This window comes from Haliotis rufescens, unplaced genomic scaffold (assembly GCF_023055435.1).
Source record: "Haliotis rufescens isolate VD_foot unplaced genomic scaffold, xgHalRufe1.0.p SCAF_17, whole genome shotgun sequence".
NCBI classification, from domain to species: domain Eukaryota; kingdom Metazoa; phylum Mollusca; class Gastropoda; order Lepetellida; family Haliotidae; genus Haliotis; species Haliotis rufescens.
Genome location: NW_025963857.1, coordinates 12,394,518 through 12,414,418, shown reverse-complemented (window position 1 = coordinate 12,414,418; position 19,901 = coordinate 12,394,518). Strand labels below are relative to the sequence as shown.

The 19,901-nt window shown below is 39.9% G+C and overlaps 1 protein-coding gene across 3 annotated transcripts in view; it reads right to left on the bottom strand.

The window, feature by feature from the left end:
* The window catches only part of LOC124112513 (galactoside alpha-(1,2)-fucosyltransferase 2-like), a 41,066-nt gene extending 28,540 nt beyond the window's left edge, over positions 1 to 12,526 (bottom strand). For 2 of the 3 annotated variants that reach the window (XM_048397555.1, XM_046472670.2), the window contains exon 1: positions 12,243 to 12,526. The gene's annotated coding sequence lies outside the window, so the exon portion shown is untranslated. Of the gene's footprint in view, positions 1 to 4,340; positions 4,475 to 12,242 lie in introns of those variants that run through there. The other variant, XM_048397554.1, reaches the window with a different exon arrangement.
* Positions 12,527 to 19,901: the final 7,375 nt, after the last annotated feature.

The following is a 19,901-nucleotide window of genomic DNA, read 5'->3' as shown; positions in this document are numbered from 1 at the left end:
TACCCATGTCGGGAATCGAACCCGGGTCTTCGGCGTGACGAGCGAACGCTTTAACCACTAGGCTACCCGACCGCCCTATCAATGAGAGGTGGAATCTTATTGGTCAGTGGGGGAAAACATAGAAGGCACATAAGTCGTAATAGCCACTCGAGCCCAGAAATTCCCGTCTAGTTCGACAAGGGTGGAAACTGGACTTTTAAAGTCAGTTAACTACCTTGCCTTGGGAAGATGGTACTCTTGAGTTGAAAAAAAACTCGGCCGATGTGAAAAGGCTCTTTAAACAGGACTGTAAACTTTTGAGATGACCCCGAATCTTATATTGCGTACAGCCGCCCGCACGAGCATTGCTTTTGTATTCAGGACTTCCTTGTCCATGTCAGCCACAGCTCGAGTGGTTTCAGCCTGTTTACATTACATCTGCAGAAACCGGAAATGTTTTAAGATTGAGTCATTTCAGCGCAGATACACTTCCGGTTTAGAAAATAGGTCCATTGTGCAGTAATGGGCGTCACACTGGACTGTATGAGATCGTGTTGCAAGACCTGTCGACTGAAAATATGTTTTGAAACTGAAAACGTAGATTACGAAGACGGCAAAATACACTTGAGGGTTCTATTTGATACAGCAAGCTTGAACGTGTGTATAAAGGGGGCACGGGTGGCCCAGTCGTCTAAGGCGCCGCGATTCTCTGTCAGAGTGGCGTCCCTTGGGCACGCCAGAAACCTATGATTGTGGGTTCGAATCCCGATTCGCCCCGATTATGTTTCTAGGTTTGTCAGCACCATACCCGTGCTCGTGGTTTTCACCGAAGTGGTACGTGTGAGACCTGCATCACTTCGGGCTTTCCTCCCACATCAAACTGACACGCCGTGATATAACTGGAATACTGTTAAAAGTGGCGTTAAACCCAACTCACTCACTCACTCAAATATTTATTTACCTACATATTAGGAGTGGGGCCCTTGTTGCCAGGTGATGAAATTGACATATTACTGACGACTTGCGTTGGCTTAAAGGCTTTCCCAGTCGGTGTTATTAATGTGCATATAAAAGGATATTATAGCAAAGTATCAGCTGCAGACGGAGACACAGCTGCAACTGACACAAAACCATTAAATCAGCCCTCCTCATATTTCAGTCCAGTACATTACATATGTGTTATTGATGGACGATGCAATATTATAAGGGTAACGCTATTTTTCAGGGCATTATCATTTGCAGAAGCGCGAGGTCTTCCATTAAGTGCCCGACGAAGGAGGGCAGTTGAAAAGATCGAGGGCTTCTGCAAATGATAATGCCCTGAAAAATAGCGTTACCGTTATTATAGCTAAAATGGATGGAATTTGTTATCAAATAAAAAGAAACAACAATATCGGTTTTGAAACAAATACTGCAATCAACACGAATGTCACTGACCCACTTTTACAAATATGGAAACGTCATAGAACAAACCAGATGACGTCACTATTGAACGTGACGTCACCTATCCCTATCCTATGACGTCACCTAACAACGGGGGTGATAATGGCCCGTCGTCAAGTAATATGAGGGCATTATCAAGTTATAGTGGTCCGCTCATTTCTGATAACATGCGGGCGGTTTAATGATAATTCTATTCATTTTTGCTATAAACTTCGTTAATGTGAAGTGGGAAGGCCTGCCTAAATACCACACATGTGAAATTTCCGTAAATACATGGAGCACTGTATAAAGCTATATTCCCCTAATGCAGCCAGCTGCACTTTTTAAGAAACAGCATAATTATGTGTCGGCCAATATATGAAGTATCAATGTATTACATTATCAACATAAGAAGTATCAATGTATTGCCTTATCAATATTAGAAGCATCAAAGTATTGCATTATCAATATAAGAAGTATCAAAGTATTACATTATCAATATAAGAAGTATCAAAGTATTACATTATCAATATAAGGAGTATGAAAGCATCGCATTATCAGTATTGCATGATCAATGTGAGGGGTATCAATGTATGACATTATCAATATAATCAAGCCAAATGATAATCGTATTCTTGATTAAACCCCGGACCAATCTCATTCCTTTTTGCGAACATCTGGGTCATCACTGATTTTCAGTGATCCATTCCATATACTCATCACTATTGTCCCTTTAATGCCCCATAGAATCTGTATCTGCAGATAAGAGAGACTGATTATTTTCTGGTGTTGAAGTTTTAAATTATTTTACATCATTAACATGCAAAGACGCAAAGTTCTCTTTTTTTAATGTTTTCGCTGGTTGTCATTTATTTGATGTTAGATTATATTTCCAAGAGCATTCTTGAAATAACTTTTTTGACAAACATATAAACAAATATATGCTAGAAAGCATGTTTCAATCAAATACAGACTTTTTTACGTTTATTTAACATTTGCAGAATTTAGGGTTGACATGTCCATATAACAAAAACAAATTATCCTATGATTTATGTAAGCATAAACTTTTGCCTACCAAGCTGTGTGAGCATTTATTCCTTGAACTATCATAGCTCAAACATACAACGTTGCTTCGGAAAAAAATATTACTGAATAATGACCACTTACACGAATGGGGTATGCATGCTTTAAGTTAAACTGGCACCATTACCTTACATTCTCATTAACTCGCAACAAACAAATCTGGGTGTTACAATTTTAGGAATTTCGGATTTTTTTTGTTAAACATTTCACCTGCCATCTCTGCAGCGCCGTGCCACCACACAGAGGCAACCTCTTAGGACTTGAGCATGATGGGAGTGTACAGGCACGCATTCCTACACTGAATGTGCAACAGCTCCGTGACAAACACTATGATGCATAACGGTCTGCAAAACATAATCTCAGCAACTTTGTTACACATTCATGTTACTTGTTCTGTTAACTTCGCGGATTTTGCTAACTTAAAATCTTCTATGTGAGCTATTTTGAAGTTATATGCATGGCTGGATCATCTATTAAAGGTCACACAAAAGAAAAATTAATTGATTTGCAACACATTCTCATCGGGTTATATGTAAGGTAATGTACTTTCATGGATACATCTGCGGAAGTGAAGTGTAAATGCGCGGTATTGTGGTGTTCATGGATGTACGGTAATTAAATATAGGTGCACGATAGTGTTGATGGATGTGCGATAATTTGATTTTAATGAATTCACGGTACTCAACTGTATATTGCTGTACGATAATGTTGAGTAGGTGGATGTACGGTAACGTAGTTCAAATTGATGTACGGTACTCTAGTGTTCATGGGTTTACGGTAATGTTGAGTTGATGAATGTACGGTACTGTAGTGTTGATGAATGTACGGTAAGGAAGTGTTGATGAATGTACGGTATTGAAGTATTGATGAATGTACGGTACTGTAGTGTTGATGAACGTACGGTACTGTAGTGTTGATGAATGTACGGTACTGTAGTGTTGATGAATGTACGGTACTATAGTGTTGATGAATGTACGGTAATGTAGTGTTGATGAATGTACGGTAATGTAGTGTTGATGAATGTACGGTACTGTAGTGTTGATGAATGTACGGTAATGTAGTGTTGATGAATGTACGGTAATGTAGTGTTGATGAACGTGCTGGCAAACAGGGATGTGGTCCAGTCCAAGCAAATTCTCGTCGATGTCCAAAACAATTATTATCTACTAAACTTCTCTGCTGGAATATATCTGGTTTGGTAAATATAGTTTCCGACTTTTTTTCTAATGCAGACCTTGTTGGGTTAATAGAGACATGGACAATTGACTTTCCTTATGACAAGATATTCCACAACTTTACAGCCTACAGCCAAATGCAAAGACGTGAAATTAAAACAGCTGACAGAGGACGATTCTCGGGAGGTTTAACCGTGACTGTGAAAAAATCCATCAGTGTCTATGTGAAATGGTCCAGAATTGCAGACAATGCTATATTTCTACTTTTAGATAAATGTGTATATAATCTTGAGAAAGACATTTTTATTTGCTGTGTATATGTCAATCCGCCAGGATCAAGTTGGTTTAATAACAGACAAACCAAGTGTGGTTTGCCTTTATTCTTCAACTTACTTATAGACGTTATTGGGTCACTAAACAGACATATACACATCCTCATAGGCGGGGATTTCAACGCCCGGACAGGGACACTGTCTGATCATATTGATGATGATATCGCCGAGGTTTTAGGTGACGAGAATATGTCAGTTCTGTCCGATAGTATCAACGTAGATAGAGTGTCATGTGATAACATTGTAAACAATGCCGGAAAAATATCTTGTCAATATGTGTGCCGCTCTCGACATGTCTATTCTAAATGGTCGCTGTGGTACGGATTTAGGTATAGGTGATTATACTTACATCGGTCACTCAGGCTCCAGTGTAATTGACTACATTACTGTATCCAACAGTCTATTCTTCCACTGTAACACATTTGATATTGTGTCCAGGGCAGAAACCTCACACCTTCCACTATCTTGTTCATTTCAAGCACGTGATCAGGAGACTCCCGTTGAAACAGCAGGGGCCGCACGTGCGCCTCGTGAAAACTACCACTGTGTGTGGGACATGGCGAAACAACAATTCAGGGATAATCTTGTATTGCCACCTGTGGTTGATTGTTTTGAACAATGTACTCTGTTGCTACCAGATAATATAGATGGTGCTATTAACTCATTCACGGACGCCATTTGTACAGCTGCTCAGTGCATGAAAAGGACTTGTAAGTCTCGCGACAGTCACTCACAACCCTGGTTTGACAGTGTGTGTCGGTACTACAGGTGGGAGAGAGGTGTCTCAGAATATATAGACATCTTAAGAATGTTAGCACCTTAGTTAGTTATTTAAAATCAAGAAATACTTATACAAGTATATTACGTGATTAAAAGAAAAGTTATAATGAATATATGCGTAATAAGGTTTTATCTAGTCTTCCAAATGTAAATGTTTCTGATCTACCATAAGAGGATTTTATCAGAGTGTGGCAACTCGTGTACCTAACATATCACTAGAACAATGGGTCGATGATTTTAACGATGTGTTTGACAATCCAACAGATCACCGATACGAGTATTACTGATAGTCATGATGATATGAGTTGCTATATTCTGGACTCCCCCATTTCACAAGAGGAGGTGCTATGTGCCATCAACTCTTTGAAATTTGATAAATCCGCAGGAAATGACCACCTCATTTCAGAATTTTTTAAATATGCGAATTATATTTTTGTTCCGTATCTCACAGTGCTGTTTGCTGTTTAATAAGTTGTTTGATAATGCATACTTTCCTGAATCTTGGTCTTTGGGAATTATTGTTCCCATACATAAGCGAGGAGACATCCATTCCCCATCCAACTATAGGGGTATATCAGTCCTTAGTGCACCGAGTAAGTTGTATGTTTCTATTTTGAACAGAAGGGTCACGGTAAAATTGCAGAGTCCCAGGCTGGTTTTCGTCATGATTACTCCACCATAGATAATATCTTTATATTACAGTGTATTATCCAGAGATATATCAGTAAGCGTAAGGGTAGGGTATATGGTTTGTTTGTCGATTTTGCAAAAGCCTTCGACAGTGTAAACCGGATGAAATTATGGTCAGTAAAGGTGTCTCTGGCAAAATGATAAAAGCTATACAGTCTATTTATACAGCTGTTAAGGCAGTGTTAAATTTATAAACATTCATTTTCTGAAATGTTTCAGTGTCCAAGAGGAGTACGTCAGGGTTGTGTATTAGGCCCTCTTTTATTCTCGATGTTCATTAACGAACTAGCTGCTGAAGTTAAACAGAATTCTGGACCAGAAATACAACTTCATCCCGATATTACAGAGATATTCCTGTTATTATTTGCAGACGATATTATTTTAATCGCTGATACTATAGGTGAACTTCAGAAGCGTATTGATGTTCTAGAAAAGTATTGTTATGATTATGATCTAGATGTCAATTTGGATAAAAACAAGGTTGTTGATTTTAGGAAAGGTGGAGTGTTGTCAAGAAAAGAGATTTGGTACTATAAAGGTCTAAAGTTGGAGTGTGTGTCTTCCTATAAATATTTGGGCGTTACTTTTTCGAGAAGCCTGTCCTGGTCAAGTCATTTCTCTAATGCTGGTTTTACAGGGGGAAAAATCAATGTTTGGAATTTATCATTGATAAAATTACATCCTCTTCGACATGACTTGATTAAAATATTTGATATGAAAATAGTCCCAATTTTGCTCTATGGTTCCGAAGTCTGGGGTATACACCAGAATGATGAAATGGAAACTATACATACATTGGCATGAAAGCGCTTTCTAGGTGTCAAATCGTCAACACCCAACAACATGGTTCGAGGTGAATGTGGGCGGTATCCATTATATCTTTATGCATACAAAAGAGTTATTGGGTATGTGGAGGACGAGTATTATGTTTTGTTAGTTTGCTCCGGTTATAACAAGCTACGCGTGGATCACTTACCACAGAAATGTTGTGAATATCCGACCAAACAAAAAATTAATATCATTATGTCCACAAGCGATTGTAAATCAATTGAACGTCAAGCTATCTATATCTATCAAGCGATGTCACTTCGTAGAACATTATTGTCACAACAGTAACAGCTGTGTATATCACGTCCATTGTCATACAAATGTAATTATGGGCCGATGATTTAGTGTTGATGAATGTACGGTACTGTAGTGTTGATGAATGTAGGGTAATGTAGTGTTGATAAATGTAGGGTACTGTAGTGTTGATGAATGTAGGGTACTGTAGTGTTGATAAATGTAGGGTACTGTAGTGTTGATGAATGTACGGTACTGTAGTGTTGATGAATGTACAGTACTGTAGTGTTGATGAATATACGGTACTATAGTGTTGATGAACGTACGGTAATGAAGAGTTGATGTATGTACGGTACTGTAGTGTTGATGAATGCACGGTACTGTAGTGTTGATGAATGTACGGTACTGTAGTGTTGATGAATGTACGGTAATGTAGTGTTGATAAATGTAGGGTACTGTAGTGTTGATGAATGTAGGGTACTGTAGTGTTGATAAATGTAGGGTACTGTAGTGTTGATGAATGTAGGGTACTGTAGTGTTGATAAATGTAGGGTACTGTAGTGTTGATGAATGTACCGTACTGTAGTGTTGATGAATATTCGGTACTATAGTGTTGATGAACGTAAGGTAATGAAGAGTTGATGTATGTACGGTACTGTAGTGTTGATGAATGCACGGTACTGTAGTGTTGATGAATGTACGGTACTGTAGTGTTGATGAATGCACGGTACTGTAGTATTGATGAATGCACGGTACTGTAGTGTTGATGTATGTACGGTTTAACCACATAGAGACGTGCAACTTTTCCCAAAGCGATCGCATCTTGGCAGCTAGCATTGTTCCTCATGGACGCCGTGTATGGCACATCAGTGAACAGTGAAAAGCGTTACTAGCATAATATTATCCATATGGTCACATATCAGACAAATTATTTCAAGAAACTCTCCCTGGAAAATCCACTGGCTAATTTAAACACGTTCTTTCATTTTGTGGAAGCCTCGGTGACTGAGTGAGTTAGATCTCTGACTTTGTGTGCTGGCGATTTGGTGCCTCACTCTGAGAGTGTGAGTGAGGGAGTGAGTGAGTATGGTTTTACGCCGCTTTTAGCAATATTCCAGCAATATCACGGCGGGGACACCAGAAATGGGCTTCACACATTGTACCCATGTTGGAAATCGAACCCGGGTCTTCGGCGTGACGAGCGAACGCTTTAACCACTAGGCTACCCGACCGCCCCCTCTGTGAGTGTGAGTTCGAATCTGGGTCGGTATTCAACCCAAGAAAGAGTTTTAGAATTTGTACTTTACTAAAGAAGTGTTGTCCCAAATATAACATTTCTTACATATGACCACTTTCTAAATTGCATTGTGTATTCGTTCTTCCATTCATTTGATTGATTAAGCGTCACGTAATAACGTGAGGTCATACCAGTGAGGTCACACGTTATACAGAGTTATGTCCCTTGGGCGTGCCAGGAGAAGCTAACTCTAAGATTCTCCGTGATTATGACCCTTGCTTTGTGGGCACCCAGCCACTGCTCTGGTCGGAATGTGACATCTTATGCTATGCAATAAAATTGTTATTGTCAATATTTCAATATGAGTGTGTTTCACATCTTTATGGAGTGACAGATGACGGTTATACTTTCAGTTCAGAGTGTTTGTTTGTTGTTTGCCGCACTCAGCAATATTCCAGCTATATGGCGGCGGTCTGGACCAGACAATTCAGTGATTGACATCATGAGCATCGATCCACGCAATTAGGGTCGATGCTCATGATGTCAACCAAGTCAGCGAGCCTGACCACCCGATCCCATCAGACGCCTCTTATGACAGGCATTGGTTGCTGAACGCACTACTGACCCCAAAACGACAAATTTACCCCTTTCGCCCTTTAAGGTCGACAACGGTCATAACGACAACTGTCATGCTTCACTACCTTTCGTAATGTGTTCTCAATTCGTTCATTATCATACACCTATTACGAGAAACTAATATCTCTTACTGTCTTGGAAATCTTAAGTATCCCCTGGGTTTTTTAAGAGTATATATTACTCGCTATATATGCGAAAAGCAAACGCTATCTGACCGTTCACCATACATGTATTTATCACAGATACGATTTGCCTAGTCTTAAGGCAATAAAATGATACTATTCAACATACGATCAATTGATCAATTGTTATCATCAATTAAACCGTATGATTACATCATACTGTTCGACTTAGGCAATATTCTTTGATTCTACCATAATGTTATCATCAATTAACTCGTATCATACTATTCGACATAGGCAATATTCTTTGATTCTACCATAATGTTATCATCAATCAAACCGTATAATACTATTCGACATAGGCAATATTCTTTGATTCTACCATAATGTTATCATCAATCAAACCGTATGATACTATTCGACATCGGCAATATTCTTTGATTCTACCATAATGTTATCATCAATTAAACCGTATCATACCATTCGACATAGGCAATATTCTTTGATTCTACCATAATGTTATCATCAATCAACCCGTATAATATTATTCGACATAGGCAATATTCTTTGATTCTACCATAATGTTATCATCAATTAAACCGTATGATACTATTCGACATCGGCAATCTTCTTCCATTTTACCATCATGTTATCATCAATTAAACCGTATCATACCATTCGACATAGGCAACAATTAACCTACAATCTGGATCCACGCAGGGAGACTCCACCTTAAATCAGTTGACATATTTATAAGACGTCATATAAATATGTGACACAGGGCTCGGTCTTGGGGCCATTATTGTATATATTCTATAAATATCAATGACATTGTTGAAGGAATAAATAATAATATAAGACTTTCTGCTGATGACACATCTTTGTCTGTGATCATAGAAGATCCTGATAATAATATAAGACTTTCTGCTTATGACACATCTTTGTATGTGATCATAGAAGATCCTGATAATAATATAAGACTTTCTGCTTATGACACATCTTTGTCTGTGATCATAGCAGATCCTGATAATAATATAAGGCTTTCTGCTTATGACACATCTTTGTCTGTGATCATAGAAGATCCTAATAATAAAATAAGACTTTCTGCTTATGACACATCTTTGTATGTGATCATAGAAGATCCTGATAATAATATAAGACTTTCTGCTTATGACACATCTTTGTATGTGATCATAGAAGATCCTGATAATAATATAAGGCTTTCTGCTTATGACACATCTTTGTCTGTGATCATAGAAGATCCTGATAATAATATAAGACTTTCTGCTTATGACACATCTTTGTCTGTGATCATAGAAGATCCTGATAATAATATAAGACTTTCTTCTGATGACACATCTTTGTCTGTGATCATAGAAGATCCTGATAATAATATAAGGCTTTCTGCTTATGACACATCTTTGTATGTGATCATAGAAGATCCTGATAATAATATAAGGCTTTCTGCTGATGACACATCTTTGTCTGTGATCATAGAAGATCCTGATAATAATATAAGACTTTCTGCTGATGACACATCTTTGTCTGTGATCATAGAAGATCCTGATAATAATATAAGACTTTCTTCTGATGACACATCTTTGTCTGTGATCATAGAAGATCATGATAATAATATAAGACTTTCTGCTTATGACACATCTTTGTATGTGATCATAGAAGATCCTGATAATAATATAAGGCTTTCTGCTGATGACACATCTTTGTATGTGATCATAGAAGATCCTGATAATAATATAAGGCTTTCTGCTGATGACACATCTTTGTCTGTGATCATAGAAGATCCTGATAATAATATAAGACTTTCTGCTTATGACACATCTTTGTCTGTGATCATAGAAGATCCTGATAATAATATAAGACTTTCTTCTGATGACACATCTTTGTCTGTGATCATAGAAGATCATGATAATAATATAAGACTTTCTGCTTATGACACATCTTTGTATGTGATCATAGAAGATCCTGATAATAATATAAGGCTTTCTGCTGATGACACATCTTTGTCTGTGATCATAGAAGATCCTGATAATAATATAAGGCTTTCTGCTGATGACACATCTTTGTCTGTGATCATAGAAGATCCTGATAATAATATAAGACTTTCTTCTGATGACACATCTTTGTCTGTGATCATAGAAGATCCTGATAATAATATAAGACTTTCTGCTTATGACACATCTTTGTATGTGATCATAGAAGATCCTGATAATAATATAAGGCTTTCTGCTGATGACACATCTTTGTCTGTGATCATAGAAGATCCTGATAATAATATAAGACTTTCTGCTTATGACACATCTTTGTCTGTGATCATAGAAGATCCTGATAATAATATAAGACTCTCTTCTGATGACACATCTTTGTCTGTGATCATAGAAGATTATGATAATAATATAAGACTTTCTGCTTATGACACATCTTTGTATGTGATCATAGAAGATCCTGATAATAATATAAGGCTTTCTGCTGATGACACATCTTTGTCTGTGATCATAGAAGATCCTGATATTGCCGCTCGTAATCTCAATAATGACCTGGATAGAATTTCAGAATGGGCTGCAGATTGCAAGTTAAATTTAGTCCCGAAAAAAATGAATCTATTCAAATTACCCGTACAGTAAACCCTAGTCGCAAACCTAACTTGTATATGAATGGTACAGAAATCAAAGATGTAGAAAGTCAAAAGCACCTAGGTATTACTTTACAAAGTAATGTACATGGAAAATGCCCATTGATGATATTGCAGGAGTGAAGAGTGAGTGAATGTTGTTTAATGCCTTAATCAGCATTGTTTTATTGCGGCTGCCTGTAAATAATCGTCAAGTCAGTGGTTGAAAGCATGAGCATCTACCAACGCCACCGATGCACGATAAGTTAGTGAGAGAGAATGATTTTACGCCGCTTTTAGCAATATTCCAGGAATATCACGGCGGGAGACACCAGAAATGGGTTTTACACATTGTACCCATGTTTTTTTTTAACAAGTCTGTGATTTTTAGCAGTGTCAGAATTCAATTCAGCAGCGTCTATAATCTTACCGGTTGGTCCTGGATTTATTTCCACGTCGCCAGAGAGCAGAATATTGTCCCACGAGAAACAATGACCATACTCGTGTTATATATTGACGTCAGTAACACAAACGTAGCCAAAAGACGATAGCCCATATCTACACCTGGTGTCCACTTCGAGTATGGAGTGTATGCAGCAGCATGGCCGACTTGTCGAGTGAGTGAGTGAGTGAGTGAGTTGTGTTTACCGCCGCTTTTAACACTATTCCAGTTATATCACGGCGTGTCAGCTTAATGTGGGAGGAAAGCCCGAAGTGATGCAGGTCTCGGACGTTTACCACTTCGGTGAAACCCGCGAGCACGGGTATGGTGCTGACAAACCAAGGGCATTGCCTAAAAGTCGGGCCGGGTCGGGCCAAGACGGGCCAAAGTGTTACTGGCTAATTACTTCATTATCGGCGATCATACCTACATATAATTGACAAACCAAGAAAACATAATCGGGGCGAACCGGGATTGGAAGCCACAATCATAGGTTTCTGGCGTGCCCAAGGGACGCAACTCTGCACAGCGAATCGCGGCGCCTTAGACGACTAGGCCACCCGCCACACACACACACACACCCGACTTGTCGATATTGATATGGAAAGTACTTGCTTCTCTGTTCAACTATGACATAAAACAAGCGGCATTACCTTATTAGTCCGTGGGGGTCGTCGTGATCCCCAAGCCAGCGTTGAATCCGAACTGCAGGTAGTTTCTGTTGATACACAGATTTGTCAGACCTCCATGTTTCATTGTTGACATCTGATTGGTCCACGTGATCTTGATAAAATACTGTGTAAGCCAAGTTAACCTTTTCCCAATCTAGGAATTGTTTTCTATCAATTTGGAATTTAGTTCAATAATTTTACAATGTCATAGTAAAACATGTCGGTAAGATAAATTTGTTGTAGCGTGCCTCGTTTCGATCTATACCACTTGTAATGCCACCTCAGCGGGTGGGTGAATACGACCCCGTCAAAGGAATACGTTCCACATCGATGGTTTGTATCCTGCTCTACAACTACCCTATTTTCATTCAGGTCGACATTAACAGTGTCAATAGAGTACCCCTCGATAACGTCTCGAATAAAGGCTGTGCCCAACTGCTGAATAGATAAACACTCTCTGAATTCTATAGTCATTATAGGTTCAAGCAGAGACCATATCATAGTTAATAGTTATAATAACTGTTATATGGTCTCTGGTTCAAGGGATTGTCGCGGTCTTGTGATTTTTGTATGAGAATAGTACCTGCCGGGAATCGAGAACACCCCGTCCCTTCTCGAATTCTATATAGAACACAGACAGTGTATGAGCCCTTCGTCTATACACGCAGACCGCAGTTAACTTTCTTTGACAGTGTAAGTTTATTCCCTTCTTATTCAAGTTAACTTTCACAAGGAAAAATGTTTTTATAAGATCCCCCAAGATCTTAATGAGATCCTAACAACTCCAGATATTGTCAAAGAGCTGAAGCACAAAAAAATATTATTAGAATAAATAAGTGTGGAAGAGGGTATGTTACAGAATCAATAAACAGGCTCAAAAACATTAACGAAATCAAGCTAAATTGGGATACTCCAGAGTGGCTTAGTAACGTCAGGTGCGCTGTGCACCTAGACAAAATAATCACTGAAAAACAACTTTATCAACCAGTCTGTCAAGCATGAGTCATTATTATTATTACTGCATAATGTAAATATCAGCTATTAAACAGTGTATGAAGCTTCAAGATTGTCTTGTCTGTTTAACCTTCTTTTGGGTCAGTTCATTATTTTAGAGGTAACACAGCACTTGACTTATGTGCAGTCAGCTGTAAATTTGTTTTGATAAGGGTGTAGGCGAAATGAGGTGTAGGCGAAATGAGGACAGGCCGTCCAGCCCAAAAGAAAACCAACAATCCTGTCGGCGTTCAAGGTCAAATCAGTGAACCAAGTCCAACCCTCACATTACTGTGCTAGTCAGTTCGCGACCACCTTAATCTAGGTCATATACGAGGGAGACCAACCCAATAAACAAACTGTATGCTTCATGGGGGCATACAAAAACGTCATGTAACGAGCCACTGTTCCCGTGTTTCTTGCAAAGAAAACTGCAAAACTTGGTGTACAAACTGTTGATTCATCCTTGGTGCCGAAATGTCCAAAAACTCATCGGCAAACGTATAAATAAAACGCCTACTCGGAAATCTGAATCCAAATCTATTCAACTCACTGAGGTCCCCAAAACAACTAACGACGACTGATCACTCTAATGAGTAAACAATGGAATCTGCGAGCACTGATCCGCCTGTTCACAGATACAAAACCACTGCAAAACGCAAGGGGAAGAAGACCCAAGCCCCCAAATCAAACCCCATGCCTTCTACTACTAAAACTGAGACGCACTGTCAACAACAAATCAGTAAGACATAGAAAATACCAGCTCCTAATAAAGAAAAGGCAAAAATCACAAATTGTCGAGTTCATTGCCAGGCCATTTATCCAAATTACAGACAAGAAAAAGAGTTTCAACGCCAAAGCCACCCGCATCCTGAAACTGGCTTCCAAAATAATGAAATACAAAGGTACAAAGAAAGAGTTCCAATATGGGATATGCCCTAAACTCAATGAGCACTCATCCAGGCATTTTCTGACAGTTAGACGCAAAAGGTCTTAAGAGCCACGGCAATGAACTAAATGCACTCGTAAAAAAAACAGGATAAAAACCGCGTGTCATTCCAATACAGGAGTCTCAACTCAGCGAAAATGCCAGTTCACACTACCTGGGTAAACCTTAAAACACATGTAATCTCTTTAAAACTGGCAAATGGCAATTAATATGCATAGCTAATGTATACCACAGGGTTACCCTTGACACAAACACGGAACAGCTAGGGGGGGGGGGGGGGAGGTGAGGTGAGGTGAAATGGGCAACGGTTCGTGCAAATACGGTAAAATCGTAAAATAAATTGAAGACGACAATCTCAAAACTATAAACAAGGACAGTCCCACACATTTAACACTTGAAACACGGGTATGGTCCCGACAAACCCAGAAACGTTATCAGATCAAAACTGGGAATTTGAACAGCAAATGTCGTCGCCGTAGGTGACTGGGCCACTAGTAGCCACCACAGTGTCCACATCCGTGTAGGCATGCATGGTAAGGTGCAGAACAAATAGAAACATAATAATGGCGAACCAGGATTCGAACACATGGTCCTAGCATTCTGGCACGCCTGGTAGCACGACGCCGCACAGACACTTGCTGCCGTCTAAGACCACTGTGCCACCCATGCCCCCGAACATGCATTGAGGTGAGGTGAAATGGGGTTTAACGACGCCCTTAATAAAATTGCACTTATATAGCGGAGTGAGTGACTCCTTTAAATTATGGCTTTGGATTCATATGCATCTCGCAATCTATTGGTGACATAAATATGTTTTCACAACAATTTCGTACTTGTGCTATAAATATGTTCCGACAGGAATTGCATTCTACACTTTCAGGAAGTTCGAAATGCGACACATGTCGTAATATTAAGTCTTTCCTTGAACCAGAGTCATATCTTTCAAATTTAAAATTTCAAACACCTCCGCAATACGTGTATACGCTTTAGGCTTGGTCTGAGGCTTGGCGGGGCTTGGCGGGGCGGGGCGAGCGAGTGAGCGAGTGAGTGAGTGAGCGAGTGAGTGAGTGAGTGAGTGAGTGAGTGAATGAGTGAGTGAGTGGTGCTAATTAGGATTAATGCGTGGTCATAAGTTCAGAATACTTTTGCCGATATTTTCTTAGAACAAGCTTCCTCTCACTCCGAACTTTGTTTTTCTGGTTAGGGGGGGAATTCTTGAATGACAATGTACTTGTCATCTCCAGGATGCCGATGTACAAAGCGATCTTAGCGCTAAGGTGGTCCTAACTCCCATACCTTGACTCAGACTTATGACAGTCGTAGCGCTGAGGTTGTTTTGCACAATGGCACCGAGGATGGTTGTGTATATCACCACAAGTTGTGATAACGCTGTTGCAAGTGTTGATTGTACACATGGCATACTTTTATAACTAATCATCATATGATTTTCCTTTATGAAAATCATCTTTAAAGTGTTCATCTATTAGGTATCCAGGTGATCAGGCACTATTTGAGTTCACCCTGAGAAGAGTTTATATGCTCTATTGTTTAGAACTTTTTTGAACATCTAAGTTCAGTAAACACTTAACTGACCAGCCAACAAGACAGGTTTGGGCCCACTTAGGGTTAATGTGGGCTGGGATAAGGGTCATAGCTGGATAGCCCTTTGTGGACCTGTTCGTATTTGACAATGGGCTCCAACTGGATTGTGCCTGGGCATACATGTAGCCCATATGAGATCTAGAAGGGGTGTGTCTGTGATTGTGTTTATGTGCTTTTCCCCACATGCGTATCATGTGCAACCCTTTCGTGGCATCACTATCTCATTAATTCACAAGTATAAAAACATTGAGGTATATATTCCATATTCCATGTATATACGTGTATCATTTTCCTCAATATTTATACGTAAAACACGCTAAGAAAGAGTTTATAATTGAATCCATTCTATGATTAATGCGTGGGTAACTTGTTCTTTTTTCGAGCAAATGTTATGATTCAAATCCAACATTACAATGTTACATTACAATTAATATTTCCTCTTGTCTAATCAAAACAGCCTAATTTATACCGTGTTTATGATGAATAATATAGTTGTGCACGGAAACTAAATGAAGAAGCTTCACCGTATGTTACAACGGAAATAATTGATTGATATGAATTTACCAGTGTAAATTGGTCAAAACAATGTTTAATAAACAAACTGTTACGTCGTGTATTGATTTCAAATTGACCCAGAAATCGATACGCACAGAACTAAGTAGTTACGTCAGTAAATTACCACACAGGATCAATGAACAAGCAACAAATTATATATTGAAATACACAGGATAAGGCTATGATTCATAAAAGGCAATACAACGGGTCAAATATGTGACAGCCGTGATAAACATTACAAAAGTGGGGCGGTCGGGTAGCCTAGTGGTTAAAGCGTTCGCTCGTCACGCCGAAGACCCGGGTTCGATTCCCGACATGGGCACAATGTGTGAAGCCCATTTCTGGTGTCCCCTGCCGTGATATTTCTGGAATATTGCTAAAAGCGGCGTAAAACCATACTCACTCACTCACTATTACAAAAGTGCCCTCGCGAATGTTCAATATTTGTCCTTTTTAGATGTCTTGAATGAGGCATGAGCTCCTTTATTGAATCCAGGAATCAGAAAGGTCGGTGTTTTCCCATAGGTGTCCCTCCCGCACTGGCCAAGTACTGACCACTTGGTACCGTCAGCTTTCCTGCAGCTCCAGCCATTGGCGTCTACATTTCACAAGATTTGAAATACAATCGAGCATGCTCTTACTGCCTGCTCAGAAGTATTTTCATAAAAAATACAACATTTCAGATCTCAGTAAAGCTTTAAACAGTTTTATAGTAAACATGTGACGGACATGTCCAAATTTGACGTACCAGTGACAAAAATTATGTCCGATGCAATTCCCCATTTTGACTTGTACCACATGTTCCCGTGCTTTTTTCAGGTGAACAGTTGACTTGCCTTTGCATGTGTTTGTGACGGGTGCCACCGATGGGACAGGAAACGCTAACCTTTTCGCGAACACCCTTTTGTTTGTTGTGTTTGTTTGGTGTTTAAAGCCGCATTCAGCAATATGACGGCGGTCTGTTAATAATCGAGTCTGGGCCAGACAATCCAGTGATTGATATGATGAGCATCGATCCACGCAATTGGGATACGATGACATGCATCAACTAAGTTAGCGAGCCTTACCACCCGATCCCGTTAGTCGCCTCTTGCGACAAGCATAGTCACCTGATACAGCAAGCATGGGTTGCTGAAGACCTATTCTTACAGGTGCACGATTTCCAAAACATTGGTATGCTTGTCATTGTTGGCGATTTTAACGCACGATGTGGTTTAGAGTCTGATAATATTGAAGGCGTGGATAAAGTTCCACGTAGAGAGATAATTGACGAGACTACTAATGACAAGGTAGACACAAAATCTGGATAACAACTTCTTTCATAATGCAAAGGCGACGTTTCGGTATAGATCCTTATACCGTTGTCAAGCAAGGCTGAATGAGGAACGTTGTTGTTCGCGTTGCATTAATAGTTTGAGAGGTCGCCTTCTGCATAAGTAATTTCGGCTGACCTGTCCCTCTTTGGGACTCCTGTGTGTGAGTAGGGTTTTTGGGACTCCTGTGTGTGAGTAGGGTTCACATATCTATTGTGAATTTGGTATTCACATAATTTCTGTTTTTGTATTGATATGATTTCTATTTCCGTACAATGATATAATTTCATTTTTATCCTTGGCTGCTCTGTTTATATACGTTCGTGAAGCTGCCCAACTCTCAGAAATAGAGTCAGTTTGGCCTTCTGTATTGCATCTCTTGGCTTTAGGAGATCTATGACAGATAGCGGATCTAACTGCTGTTCTTGTTTTAACCGAGCCCGGGCTGGGGCGTGATCTTGACATTCTAGTAACACGTGAGCAATGGATTCAGCCTGATTGCAAGATGAACAAACCTTGTCATAGTGCTTATTGTGGCCGAGCCTGAGGCGTGAGATGGCAATTTCAATTTTCCTTTCATTTGAGTATGAGTTTGGCTTTTGTTGGATCTTGGGTTGAATTTTGTATAGCCATCTGCCGATCTTACTTGCGTCCCATTGGGCTTGCCATCTTTGGGCTATAGAGGCTTTGATTTTGCTTTTTATCTCTAGTTTACTAAATGGAATAGGTTGTATCTCCGCTTTGTCTAGAGTTTGCTTCGCCCGTGTGTCTGCTTTTTCATTTCCATGAGTAATTATGTGAGAGGGGATCCAATACAGCTCCACCTGTTGCCCTTGGTCCGATAGTTTTGTATATTCGTATAGAATATTGTTGACTGTGTTTGGCCTGGAGTTTGAGTTTCTGCCGCTGATGGCTTGAAGTGCACTCAGCGAGTCTAATTGGACGACTGCCTTTGCTTCCGGAAGTTCCGGTACGAGTTTGAGTGCATGATAAATTGCCTCCAATTCAGCCGTGAATACTGACTGACCATCAGGCAGGCGAACTGAATGTGCTTGGGGTTTTGAGCTGTGGATATGGATCCCGTAACCAGCACTGTTGTTGATAGGATTCTTGGATCCATCAGTGTATATGTGGGCCTGGCTGTCCCAGGTAGTTTTAATTTTTGGTGATAGCTACTGATTGTAGTAGGGTTGGGTTTTCTTTTTTAGTGACTTCTGATGTTAAAGCAGTGTCAACTTTGGGAGTTTCTAAAGCCCAGAAAGGGTGTAACCCTTTGTAGTGACTTTCTGGAGGCTGAATGTCATCACAAGTGTGACTTCGGATGAGTTCATGTACTTAAATCCCAGATGGCTTTAGTGAGGGATTTCCGAGCTAGGGCTTCATCTCGAGTATTTTTGTCTTGCCATATCTTCATGATGGACATAGCTTTGCTGCAGATACCGGTATCGGGGTGGACCTGTTTCAACACCTTGCAGATGTAGATGCTGTAACTTTCCTTCATGCTCCTCTTCTTCTTCTTGTCGCCGACACGTGCGGCCTTTGCCTTACCGGCCTTCTTGGGCACCCATCTTGCAGAAACCTTTGTCATTCCAAACTCGTTGGTGATAATGTGTTAAACCCTCTCATGAGAGATGCCCACAACACTGGCAATATGTCGAGTAGTCAATCGTCGATCAGCCATCACCATGTCATGCACCCGGGTAATGTTTTCCGGAATGGTTGCTGTTGAAGGCATTCCTTGACGCGGGTCATCGTCAAGGCTCTCTCTGCCACGCTTGAATTCCGCAGGCCACTTCTTTACACTGGAAAAGGAAGGGGCATCATCCCCTAAAGTGGAGACCATGTCAGCACGTATCTGTGTTGGAGTTAGCCCTTTCAGTTGCAGGTCTTGCCATATCTTTAAATGAGGAACATGGTACAGAATATATATAGTTAACAGTAACAACAATTACATGCATGAGTGGGAAAACCTGTGTAGGTAGTGACAACAGAGTGATAATGCTGTCACAACATGATGGACAGAGAACACACCCATGTGGTGCTGGTATTGCTGGTGGTCCAACTCTATCCCCTGCATTGTACAGCTGTAACAATGGAACGACTGAGTCAATGATGCGTCTTCTTGTCTTTTCTCCTGATGGATTGTGGGTTCGCCCCGATTATGTTTCTTGGTTTGTCAGCACCATACCCGTGCTTGTGGGTTTCACCGAAGAGGTAAACGTCGGAGAC